We start from the raw sequence: 12224 nt of genomic DNA, 5'->3' as shown, positions 1-12224 counted from the left end.
TTTTCTGCTAGGAATGTAGTGATGGCTCTTCTGGTCTTTAATTTGCATTTCTTTGATTCAGTGAACATCCTCACATGTTGATTGGCTGTCTGTGTAGTCCCTCCAGTGATAATGATCTTTTTTCCAATTCTTAAATGTTTTTGTTTAAACTACTGAGTTTTTATAGTTCTTCAGATAGTCTGGAAATGAATATTTTATCAACCATGTGGTTTGCAAATATTTTCTTACAGTCAGTGGCTTTTGTTTTCAACTTTTTAAGAGGATTGGATAATTGGATAATTTTAAATTTTGATGAAGTCAAATTCATCAACACACTCTTGAGGAATTGTGATTCTTTTTGAAATAATTTTTAAAAGGATTCATGTACTTATTTAATCTTACCTATTTATTTATTTTCAGGCAGGTTCTCACTATATAGCCCCAATTGCACTGGATCTCACGGTGTAGACCAGGTTGGCCTTGGACATGCAGAGGTCCATCTCCTTCTGCCTCCTGAGTACTGGAACTGAAGGTTTGTGCCACCACAGTATAGTTGACCCATATCTTTGATGTGATGTTCAGGAACCCTTCATACAGCAGTGGGTCTTCTCTTGCAGTCTAAGAGTTTCATGGTTTTAAATGTTGTGATTGAAATCTATGCTCTACTTGAACTCTTTTTTATATAGGTGAGAAACATGTGAGAATTCATTTTTAATGCAGTGGTTACACACCTGCTCTGCCTCCACCATCTGACCTGTTCTCCACTATTCAACCATTCTTTTAAAACTCTTGAAAAATGAGTTGTCCATACTTATATGGAGCTAACTTTCTCTTTCTTTTTCTGTATCCCTCCTCTCCCACCCCCATTATGTACTCCTGCCTATGTAGCACAAGCTGGTCTTCAACTCACAGGAATCCTTCTGCCTCAGCCTCTTGAGAGCTGGGAGTATAGGTTTGAAGCACCATATCCAACTTTATGGGACTATTTCTATGGGTTCTGTCCAGTTCTGTTCATCCATGTGTTTACCCAGTATAAAAAAGCCTATACATAGTATGATCTTCAATAGTCTGCATTCACCTGGGCAAATGATTAGACCAATAGCATGCTCAGCTGGATATATCCAGTATACACTCACACCTCAGAGGGAAGGTGCAGCCCATGAGACCCAAAGAACTCAGGCTGAGATGAAGAAACACAGAGGTGACTTCTCTTGAGGAAGTTCTTGCTCTGTTACAAAAAGAAAGGACAAAGGGACATTGCCTAGCCAAAGTTGTAATGCTCTTTCCCCAAACAGACAAATATACCAAGCAGTATCTGCTACAGCCAGGCTCCTCCATGGCTCTTCTAGTGTGAGAAATGTCAGAGCCTAGAAACCTCCATACCAACACAGGATGAGGAGCATGCTCAGGATTGTAGATAATTCACTGCTGGATTCTCCTGTAGACACTCCACCTGACTCACACAAGAAGACTAAGATGGCTCAGTGGGTAAAGGTAGCCCTCAGCAGTGCAGCTTAGCGACCATGGTCATTACAAAGAGCTCCCATTCATCAGGAGGCCTTCTGACTCCTGAGAACATCTGGAGATGGTGAGGACCTTTGTGCCTCCTCCTCCTCCCCCTCCCTCTCCTCCCCCTCCTCCCCTCCCCCTCCTCCTCTTCTCCCCCTCCCTCTCCTCCCCCTCCCCCTCCCCCTTCTCCTCCTCTCCTCCTCCTCGTCCTCCTCATCCCCCTTGTCCTCCTCGTTCTCGTCCTTGTCCTCCTCCTTCTCGTCCTCTTCATCCTCGTCCTCCTTGTCCTCCTCCTCGTCCTCTTCATCCTCGTCCTCTTCATCCTCGTCCTCCTCGTCCTCCTCCTCGTCCTCCTCATCCTCCTCGTCCTCCTCGTCCTCCTCGTCCTCGTCCTCCTCCTCCTCCTCCTCCTCCTCCTCCTCCTCCTCCTCCTCCTCCTCCTTCTTCTTCTTCTTCTTCTTCTTCTTCTTCTTCTTTTTCTCCTTTCAGATGTAGGGATGGCCTCGTTGTTTCTCAAGTCACACGTGGCTGGGCCTATATAGCCAACTACCAGAGCCTGCTGACTTCAGCAACAGAGTTTAATATTCTAACACTTAATATTCTGGAGGCTGGAAGTCTGAATTCAGTCACTGTAAGGAACATCAGAGACCATGATGAACTTATAAAGTAAAAAAGGTTCAGCCTGGTTCAGTTTTGGAAGTTCTAGTCTGATTTCTTAACCACGCTGCTTAAGGCCTGGGGTAAGGCAGCATCGTGTGTGTGTGTGTGTGTGTGTGTGTGTGTGTGTGTGTGTGTTGTATCAAAACTGCTCACCTCATTGAGAGGATGAAAAGGAGAGTGTGAATGAGGCTGCGGTCTCACTGTCCCTTTCAAGAGAAAGCCCCCAAGGACCTAAGGGCCTCCTGCTAGACCCCACTCCCTAAGGGTCCCATAGCCGGTGAGTGTCACCTTGTCATCTGAGCCTTCAGTACATGAATCTTTGGGACATCCAACTGTAATAAAGTCCATGATCAACATCATCAAAGTTATCCCTGCCTTACTTTCTGTCTGTTTTCTTGGCTGTGGATGAAATGTGACCAGCTCCTGCCTCCAGACTTCTCTGGTCACAACAGCCTGCATCTTGCTAACCTGTACACCAAAAGAAGCTGCGCCTCCCTTAAGTTGCTTCTTCTAGGTATTTGGTCACAGTAACAGGAAAGGTAACTAATATGTATTGCTTTGCCATCTCATGATACAGTGATGTCATGGTAAGTGCCAATGGCTATGAGTAGGTAAGTGCCAGGCAAGAGTACCATAGGGAGAGTCGGAGAAGAAACAGCGTTACATAAGGAGTCTGTTACATAAGGGCTGATCTAGAAGATGGTGACTCAGCAAAGACGTGGTGGGTTGGGCCAGTGAGCCCTGTGGATATTTTGAGAGGGTACTCCCATCAGCAAAGGTCACACCAGCAGTGCAGAAACCCTGAGGTAGGAGGACGTGGTGTAACTGAGGACGAGAGAGGTGAGGAGCCTTCTTTGTGGAGTAAGGTGGGTGAGGTGTGGGGCCGGAAAGAGTGAAGCCAGGGTCCGAAGTGGGGTGAGAACATGGAAGTTCTTATGGGTTAGCCTCCGGTCTCTGAGTCACAGAATGCCAGCTCTTGACTTTGGGGCTGCAGCCATGTGCCTGGAGCGTGTTTTTTGCTCTTGCTTAATGTTTTGTTTACATTGGCGTTTATGCCATTATCACGATCAAGTATTATTTTCCGCATTGCCGAGCAGTGCATTATGATAATGTTTGTTTAATCTCTTGTAAACACTTTGTTAATAATTGCCTCATTTTCTTCACCTGATTAATTTTCTGTATTCACATTTACAGCTCTTTGGGAGCTTTCTGACACAGTTGGAAAACCCGTCTCTATTACTTTCCATGTGGGCTCTGTATTGGTCCCCCAACCACCTGGGTCTTCCATTCTGGAGCCTTCCACTCTCCCAGTCCAATTTACCTGCTTTCTATCTGCTTAAGCACGACTGTTCCCCTGAGAGTTTATTTTCCTTTTTTCTATGTTGGACTTCTGTTTTCCTGGAATCTGTGCTTCAGGCTTGGTTTGCTTTAGTTTGGATGGGGTGGATCTTAGACTCATCTTCTAAGAAATGACTGAATGTCCAGTTTTTCTTCATTAATCAATTTATTTATTCATTTTACATCCCAATATCTACCCCTTCTCCTCCCAGTCCCCCCTCCCACAGCTCCTACTCCCATTCTCCCCTTCTCCTCTGAGAATGGGGTGGTCTCTCCTGGGTAATACCCAACCTTGGCACCTCCAGACTCTGTAGGACCAGGCACATCTGCCCCCACTGAGGGCAGACAAGGCAGCCCAGTTAGGGAGACAGGATCCACAGATAGGCAACGCATTTAAGGACAGCCCCGGCTCCAGTTGTTGGGGGACCTGCATGAAGACGGAGTTGCATATCTACATGTGATCAGGGGGCTAGGTCTAGTCCATTGTAGCTCTTTGATTGGTGGTTCAGGCTCTGGGAGCCCCCTAGGGTCCAGGTTAGTAGACTCTGTTGGTCTTCCTATGGACTTCCTATGGAGTCCCTGTCCTTTTCCGGTCCCTCCTTTTCCCCAACTCTTCCACAAGATTCCCCGAGCTCCATCTGATGTTTGGCTGTGGGTCTCTGCCTCTGTTTCCATCAGCTGCTGGATGGAGCCTCTCTGAGGACAGCTATACTAGGATCCTGTCTGCAAGCATAACAGAGTATCATTAATAGTGTCAGGGATTGGTTCTTGACCATGAGATGGGTCTCAGTTTGGGCCAGTCCTTGGTTGGCCATTCCCCCGTCTCTGTCCGTCTGTTCCTGTTGGCAGGAAATGTTTTGGTTGAAGGTTTTGTGAGTAGGTTGCTGTATGTCCAGTTTTAAACTTGTTGTGCCTGGTGCCTTTATACCAGTCTCAAGCTTCTGTGACTGGGTGGATAGGAAACTCCAGCATGGACATCAATCTTCCTTAGAATCTTGAAGGCGCCACACTCCCATTTCCTAACCTCCAATCTTGCCATGAGAAAAGCCAAGGCGTTTTCTGATTTCCTTCCATGTGAGCTTGCTGCTTTAATGATGTGTAAGGATCTCCTTGTCCTGGCTCTGCAGTTGTGGCTCTGTGCCTTGGTGTGGATGTTCTGGACAGCGGGTTGCTGGATAAAGTGGAGGATGCTCATTAAATCTGAACTTCAGATAAACCCTGAGTAATGTCTGCGATATTTAGGACACAATCATGCTAAGAGACATTGATCTGTCCTTGTGAAACTCACATTTTGCTGGGTGTTCTTTTCTCCTCTCTTCTTCTTTCTTGCTTTCGTTAAATCTGGCAGTCCTGTAAGTTGTGTTTTCACGAACTTGACACTGTGTCTTTGGGGTTTGTGAAATTGTCATGTATCTTTCCTGTCCCTCTAAAACAGCGAGCAGTTCTCAGCCTTCTCAATGCTACTGTCCTTTAATACAGTTCCTCATGTTGTAGTGACCCCTACCATAAAATTATTTCATTGCTACTTGATAATTTTGCAACTCTGCTATAGTTATGAATCGTAATGTAAAAATCTGATATGCAGAATATCTGATATGCGACCCCTATCAAAAGAGTTCTACAACATTCATAGGGGTCGCGACCCACAGGTTGAGAACCACTGCTCTAAGAGGCAATGAAATAATTGTTCACGTTTAAAGAGACCAGTTACCCCATGAAGCCCCATAACCAACACTAAGCAGCCCAGCCCTCACGCCCCCCTCCCCCCATTCCGTCCTTCACTTCAGCTGTTCCGTCCAGACCTACTGTGGCTCTCCCTGGGATTCACTTGTATTGCCTTCGAAGTTTCGTCTTTTAAGTCTTAGAACAATTCACCATGAAAGATACCACCCACCATGTCTGCCCATGACACACAGGAGCACATTGGATACCTTCTCTGCCCACTGTAGTATAGATGACACATGTTTTATTATCTCTGCATGCAGTTTTTCTGTATTGTGACTGTGTTAGTAGCGTTCCTCAAGGAGGCCCCACTAGAAGGCTGGGGTAGAGTCCTCTTTCATGTGGGTTACTTTCCTCTGGAGCTACTAAGGATCTCCTTTTCTGTATTCTACTTATTTTCTATATATTTGCCATTATTTGGTCACTGAGAGGAGAGTGGGGCTCAGTAAGCTTCATGCCATCTGTGTAAATCTCCTAATATGGGTGGCTGCACTGGGCTGAACCTAACCTTCATCTTGACTTCCTTAGGCCCCTACCCTCCTGTTGAATGTGGTCTCTGCCTCTGGCAAAACTCCTGTTCTGAGACCCCTTCAAAGACTCCCCTCGCCTCTATGAGGCCAGGTTCATCTCTCCTTGGATGAGTAGTAGCATTTTACGTGGGAGATCGCCTCCCTTATTTCTAGTTTTTAAAAAATGGTTCTTGTTTTGGAGCCACTTGTTCTTTTCTCATTGACAAAAACAATCTGTTATTTATTGAAGGACTTTTTAAAGTAATAATAATTGGTTTGTGTGTTGTGTGTTGTGTGTGTGTGGGAGGGAGGGAGGGAGGGAGAGAGAGAGAGAGAGAGAGAGAGAGAGAGAGAGAGAGAGAGAGCGCACACAGATATGTGCTAAGGTCAGCGGACACTTACACGAGTCAGTTCTTTTCTCTCCACCATGGATCCCACTGATCAAACCTGGGTTATCAGCCTTGCATGGCAAGTGCTTTCTAGCTAACCTAGCCATGGTTAGCTCTAGATCAGATGGTTTTACATGTGCCTTGGTGGGCGATTGATGTAGGAACTTTGCTGGATCTGCTGACCTGTGGGGGTTGTAAGGGAAGCAAGGGACTGAGTTCGTGACGTGTAACCCAGTTTCCATCCCGAGGAAGCTGCACCCGGGCGCTTGGGTTACCTGGTTAGGGAATGCTTAGCTGCTGTTCAGGCTTCGATTAAGTATGAAGAAATGACCTCAGGCTGCCTGTGCTCATAACTATACAGTTATATAGCTATAACTGCACAGTTCTGGAGTCAAAGTACAAGATGGGAGACGGTTCAGGCAAACTGGAGAGTAGAGATCTGGTAGTCGTCCATATGACTACCAGAAATCATTTGTTTATTTATTTACTTGTTTAGTTTATTTATTTAATGGGCATCAGTGTTTTTATGCCTGTGAGAGGGCGTCAGAGCCCATGGAACTGGAATTACAGACAATTGTGAGCCACCGTGTGGATGCTGGGAATTGAACCCAGGTCCTCTGCAAGAGCAGCAGTGCTCTTAAAAGCGGAGCCATCTCTCCAGCCTCAAGAAGCCAATTTCTAATTTGCACGATGACATCTCCCTTGTTTCTGCCCTCATGACCCTAACTGAACTTCCCTCGTTCTCCTTCCTCCTTTGCAGGGTTGTGCTGCACGAGGCCACTCTGGAAAACCTATGCATCCAAAGAGTACCCGATCTTGAACTTCTCTGGAGGATGAGACCCCCGCCTCCCCACTGAATAACTCAGCCGGACAGCCCCTGGTGGCCTTCCACAAGCAGTGACTGAGACGGAAGGAAAAGGAAAAGGCTGAGATGGGGGGGGGGGCTCCTTGCCAGTGAACGATGGGATTCTGAGTGTTGGGGTGGGGCCAGAGGAGGAGAAGGAGAGTTGCTGGTCTGATCAAAGGAGAGGAGGTGTTAGGATGATCTGGGATCGGAAGAATTCCTGAGTGTGCTGCAGAGTCGCCCAGGCACTCGCTGGCTGAGGAAGAGTAACTAATAAATAAATGACAGTCTCAGAGGCCTTGTCTTCTGCTGTGTGACAACCCCAACAGCTAAGTCCAGCACTCAAGTCACAGGCCTTGATAGAGGCAGGCAGATACTGAGAGGCTGAAATGTTTGCTCAGTTTCCTAGCATTTGTCACCCCAGGTGCTGGCCATCCGTGGGCCACCAGGGAAGGCCTCCTTCAGCTTCATGCAGATTGCCACAGTGAGGGGATGTTTCCCAAGGAGACCAGAGAGGGAGCCCATTGCCTAGCATGATCTGCCTCTTGAGTCTACATGGAAGAGCAGATGCCAAGGTCAGAATTGTCTTTCAAGTGGCTTCCCAGGATCTCCTGAGATTATACATAGGGTTCTCTGGGCAGTGAGAGCGGTCTCTGTTTTCCTTATTTGGAACAGGCTTTCTCATCTAGCCCAGGCTGCCCTCGAACTCTCTATAGAGACAAAGTTGATCTTGAACTTATGATTTTCCCATATTGGGCTCTTCAATGCGGAAATTACAATGTGTATGTGTGTGTGTGTGTGTGTGTGTGTGTGCGTGCACTTGCACCACCATGCAAGCCCTTCTAGCAACTCTTGTTGCTGTCCTTGAAGCCCACAGTCAACTGCTTTTCCTCATGAGAGAAATGGTAATGTCACTTCTAGAAGTCCCCCAACAAACACTCCTATACAATTCTGGGGTCTCTTGAGAGGGCCATCCTCACCAGTAGCCACACACCCAAGTATTTGGGCCCTGTGGGTCTTAATTTACTTCCTGATCAGGTGCGGAGGGGGACAGGGTGAGTGCACGTGGTAGTCTTCCTTAATGTTAAAGTCCTCCTAGGCTTGTTTTCACATCGGGGCTGGTCACCCTACTCTATGGACTATATTCTGAGCCACAGCCTGCCTGGTACTCAGCAGGACACCCAGTGTGGAAGATGGATCAGTGTCAGAGAGAATGAGTGGAAAAGCATAGGTTCTCGCTGATAAATACAGCCAAAGAACGTACATTCAAACAATCAAGTGCTCATAAACTGTCGATTACAAGTGAAGATGGCTGTCAAACACCTCCAACACATGCCCGCAGAGACAGACACATCCCTTCAACAACCAGGCTTTTCTTCCTGCTATAAAATCCCAGTGGCTGACATCTCCTCTAAGGGTCTAACTCTCCACCTGAACCTAGCATTTGACCGTTTGTCCATTCGCTGTTTTCCATGCACCTGCTACATGTTGGGCATTTCTTTTCTCTAGTTGCCAGAGATTCACTAGTGAATAAGAGCAATAAGATTGGGCTCCGTGCAGGCAGGGAAGACGGGCACTTAGGAAAATGAACGAATAGATATTTGCACAGGAGCTGAGCTCATCTACTACACATAGGAATATGGAGAAAAGAGAGGCAGGAAAAGGCTGATCGAGCACGTGGTGCTGGACTAAAGTGCGAGAGGTTATCGGGTGAGCCGTGTCGATAACAGGAGAAGATAATGCACTCAGTGCACGTGCAGATGTAGGAGCTTGGTTGCTGTGTTGCAGGCACAGAGAGGAGTGCCTGGAGATCAGCAAGCCATCACCAGGGAAGTGAGAGCTGTGAGGCAGGAAGATGGGGCAGGCCAGTCAGGGACGTATAGGACTTCTTTTGTGCTCTGAGACAGTGGGAAGCCGTCCCTGCAGGATTTTGAGAAGTGATTGACTACATTTTAATTTTTATCAGACTTACCAGTGATGAGCCTGAACACATTAGAGGGCAGATGGTTTGATCTGGGCTGTTGCAGTGGAGCCAGTGAGACAAGGGCAGATCGCATCCTTAGGGAAAGCAGCGCCAACTCGAGAGGTCGGATGTAGGATGTGCGAGGATGGGCAGCAAGGATGATGCCAAGGCTGTGAGTTTGAGGTGATGTAGGGAAGGAAGGCAGTCCAGCCAGCATGCCAGCACGTGGGTCCCACTGTCTGGACTGCTGCTGAAGGACAGGCATGCACACGTAGTCAGAGTCGGGGGCTCTGATTGACTTCCTATCAGTGGAGTGGCTCCTGTTTCCTCCCCAGTGTTCAGAGCAGGTGCATCAGAGTCTGAGCACTTGACAGCTCCACCCCCTTTTCTCCAGAAAGCCAGTGGGAGGGGGGCAGCTGTTGTCACCATGCCCATCTGTCATCCTGACCCTAGACCTGAGATGGGATACATTTGAGTTCTCATGAGTCATTCCCTGTCTCTCACTCTCCTCCTCCACACAGCCTCCCTCTCAGCTCTTCACGCCTCTCCTCACGTTTCTCTCTCTTCTATCAGACTTACAGTCCGGTGAGCCTGCTTTTCAGCCAAGTGGTGGAACACACCCAAGAGAAGTAACCGGAGAGCCCCAGAAGCACTGTGGGTGCAGGGAGCTTATGCCAAGTCTGTGGTCATAGGACAGCATGGGTCATGCGCCATTGCGAGGGGTGATTTCTATCTGTTTCCAGGGCAGGTAAATGATGCAACAAGAGAGTCCTGGGTGACTTGAGAGGTTCCTGGGATGAGGTGAGATCTCAGTTCTGGTCATCCGATCAAGTTCCTAGTAGCTTTATCGTTTGGTAGAGGCAAAAAGCTGTAGGATGAGCATCTGAACACGTGGCACCAACTCTGCGTGACATGTACCAAGCCTCCTCATGTCCTCTCTCTGCCATGAGCCCACCTAAAAAATGGGCAACATGACCTGTGACCCCCCCCCCCAGTGTCTCTTCTTGATTCATAGCTCTGAGGCTTGGGCCACCAGGATGAGCTCATTTGCAGGCATAGACACACGATGGGAAACAGGCGCCGTCTCTTGCCTAGGGAGAGCCACACTGGTTCAGCTCTTGTTAAGATTCTGCATTTAGCAGCTGGCATTTATAATAACCAGATGACTTTGGTTAGCATTCAGATGCGGCTTTATAGACTGCTGATGACACAGGGCTTTTGTGATGATTAAAACGGGTTAGTATAAGTAGAGTGTTGACGACTCACTGGCTGTGAGCCTGTGTAAGGATCAGCCATCACCTTCACTCTCCTTGCTATGGGATGAGTCCTGTGGATGTTCTCTTCCTGCTTAGTATGAGATGCTCAGTCCCATCTTCATAATAGCCAACACCCCCGATGGCTGCTTCAGCCTGCTGCCTTTTCCTGTTCAGTCACAGAAGAAGACAGTTCTCTTTCAGCTTGACCTCAGAATAGAAAACCCATTCTGTTCTAGAGTGGAGTGTATGAAAGGCGGGAAAGGAGCCTTGATTGATCACTGTGGCGGCAAGGCGTGGTAAAGTTGGTGAACATGCTCGCAGTCAGACTCCCTGAACCCCTGGGAAGCTCTGTTACCTTGTTCTTTTGGCAAGCAATCAATTGTGAGTTCACCGAGAGTCAGTCACGGACACCCAGCATTTCAGAACACCACAGGGATGGAAGTTGAGCTGGTTGAATGCTCTCTAAACATCCTGGCAAATGGAAGGAAACTAGCCTCAGAGAGTAATGCCTCTGGCCTGTTCATAGCCGAGTGGTAATAACTCCTGGGTAGGGGCTCAGCCACCCTGCAACTCTGGGGGGCCTGCCACTTGATCGTAAGAACGGCCTCTGCTACCAAGGCATTCTGTGTTGGGTGTGAAGGGAAGGTGTGGTCTTTCCTCTGAAGACCAAATTCATTTCTTGCAGTGACAGCACCCAGCAGCAGGTGAGGTCCCTCTTCTACCTTTCTTCTCTTCAGATTTCTGTTAACAGTCCACTAGAGGGAGCTACAACCACTTTCTTTCCCAAATGCACAAAGCTGCTGCAGCCCCTGAGTTAGCCACTCCCGGGTCGGAAGGACCAACCAAAGCTGTCTTGTGCAAATCTATGCAGGGCCACAGCCTACATAGCCATTCAGCTGGGACTGTTAGACTCTCTCCTTGGCAGGGATGCATCCAAGCATCCCTGATGTACAGCTGCCCTGATGTTGCCCATGACTAGAGATAAATGGTTGACAGCTGCCCCAGGGGTGCTGTGTACTCTGTTAACATGGCTGCTCAGACATCCTGTGTGAATATGGAAGCAACCAGGTCACCAAAGGCTCCTTATTCCCCTGCCTGTGAAGCAGGTAGGTAGTTTCTGGAGCCCTTTCCTGTGGGTTGTTCTTAATCTCCTGGAAGGGCCAAGGGAACATCAGGAATCAGTATGACATTCCAGACTGAAGCCTGGTGGCCAGGGGACTTGGCTCCAGTTTGTTCTCTGTGGAGAACCAGGAACCAAGAGATGACAAAGCAAAAAAAAAAAAAAAAAAAAAATCAAGTGTCTCTTGGCAAAACAATCCACCAGTACAAACCTCAGTTGGTCATGTTTTACGGGCTCTAAACAGGCTAAGAAGCAAAGTCAGATCATTGAGAACTCCTGCCTGATAACTGGACCAGTCTTACAAGGGGTCTGAGAGAAAGGTCCCTCCAGGGCCAGTCTCTGAGTCATGGCCTCAGCTCCCCACTTTGTCAAGCAGGGATCTGCATCAGGTGTGCCCAGGTTCCATCTGATAATGGATGTGTGCTTGATCTCCCGAATCATAGCTCTCTGGTTGCCAGCCCCCTGCTTTCTGAAGTTTATAGAGGAGCACATTAAAAATGGCGGGTACAAAGGCATCTTCTCAAAACACCAACCTCTCATCCGCTGCCCTGTCTGGCTCCCTCTTCAGACATACTTACTCTTTGCAAGCTGGGGCCCCTTAATGAGCTTTGGGGTGGAGCCTGACATTCTAGGGCTCAGATCTTCACTCCTCTCAGATTCCAAGTGGTATGCTTCACAGGTACTCTCCAGTGGCCTCACCTCCATTCGAAGGTGTTTATAAATGATTGTTGTTTGGGTGTTTTTGAGACAAAGTCTCACTGTGCAGCACTGGCCGGCCTGAAACATGCTAGGTAGAGCAGGGTATCTGAAATTCACAGAGGTCTGCCTGTCTCTGCTTCCTGGGTGCTGAAATCAAAGGTGCGCATCATCACGGCCTCCCCTTGAAAAGTTTGAAACAGGGTCTAATGTATCCCATGTTAGCCTTAAACTCACGA

The 12224-nt window shown here is 48.0% G+C and overlaps 1 protein-coding gene across 4 annotated transcripts in view; it reads left to right on the top strand.

The window, feature by feature from the left end:
* Positions 1 to 7246, top strand: part of Kcna6 (potassium voltage-gated channel, shaker-related, subfamily, member 6) — a 32507-nt gene extending 25261 nt beyond the window's left edge. For 2 of the 4 annotated variants that reach the window (XM_011241228.3, XM_006505638.4), the window contains one exon: positions 6867 to 7246. The gene's annotated coding sequence lies outside the window, so the exon portion shown is untranslated. Of the gene's footprint in view, positions 1 to 399; positions 512 to 6866 lie in introns of all 4 variants that reach the window. The other 2 variants (XM_006505639.4, NM_013568.6) reach the window with 2 other exon arrangements.
* The last annotated feature ends 4978 nt before the right edge of the window (positions 7247 to 12224 follow it).

This window comes from Mus musculus, chromosome 6 (assembly GCF_000001635.26).
Source record: "Mus musculus strain C57BL/6J chromosome 6, GRCm38.p6 C57BL/6J".
Taxonomy (NCBI): domain Eukaryota; kingdom Metazoa; phylum Chordata; class Mammalia; order Rodentia; family Muridae; genus Mus; species Mus musculus.
The sequence above is the reverse complement of the archived record's forward strand: the minus strand, read 5'-3'. Positions and strand labels throughout refer to the sequence as shown.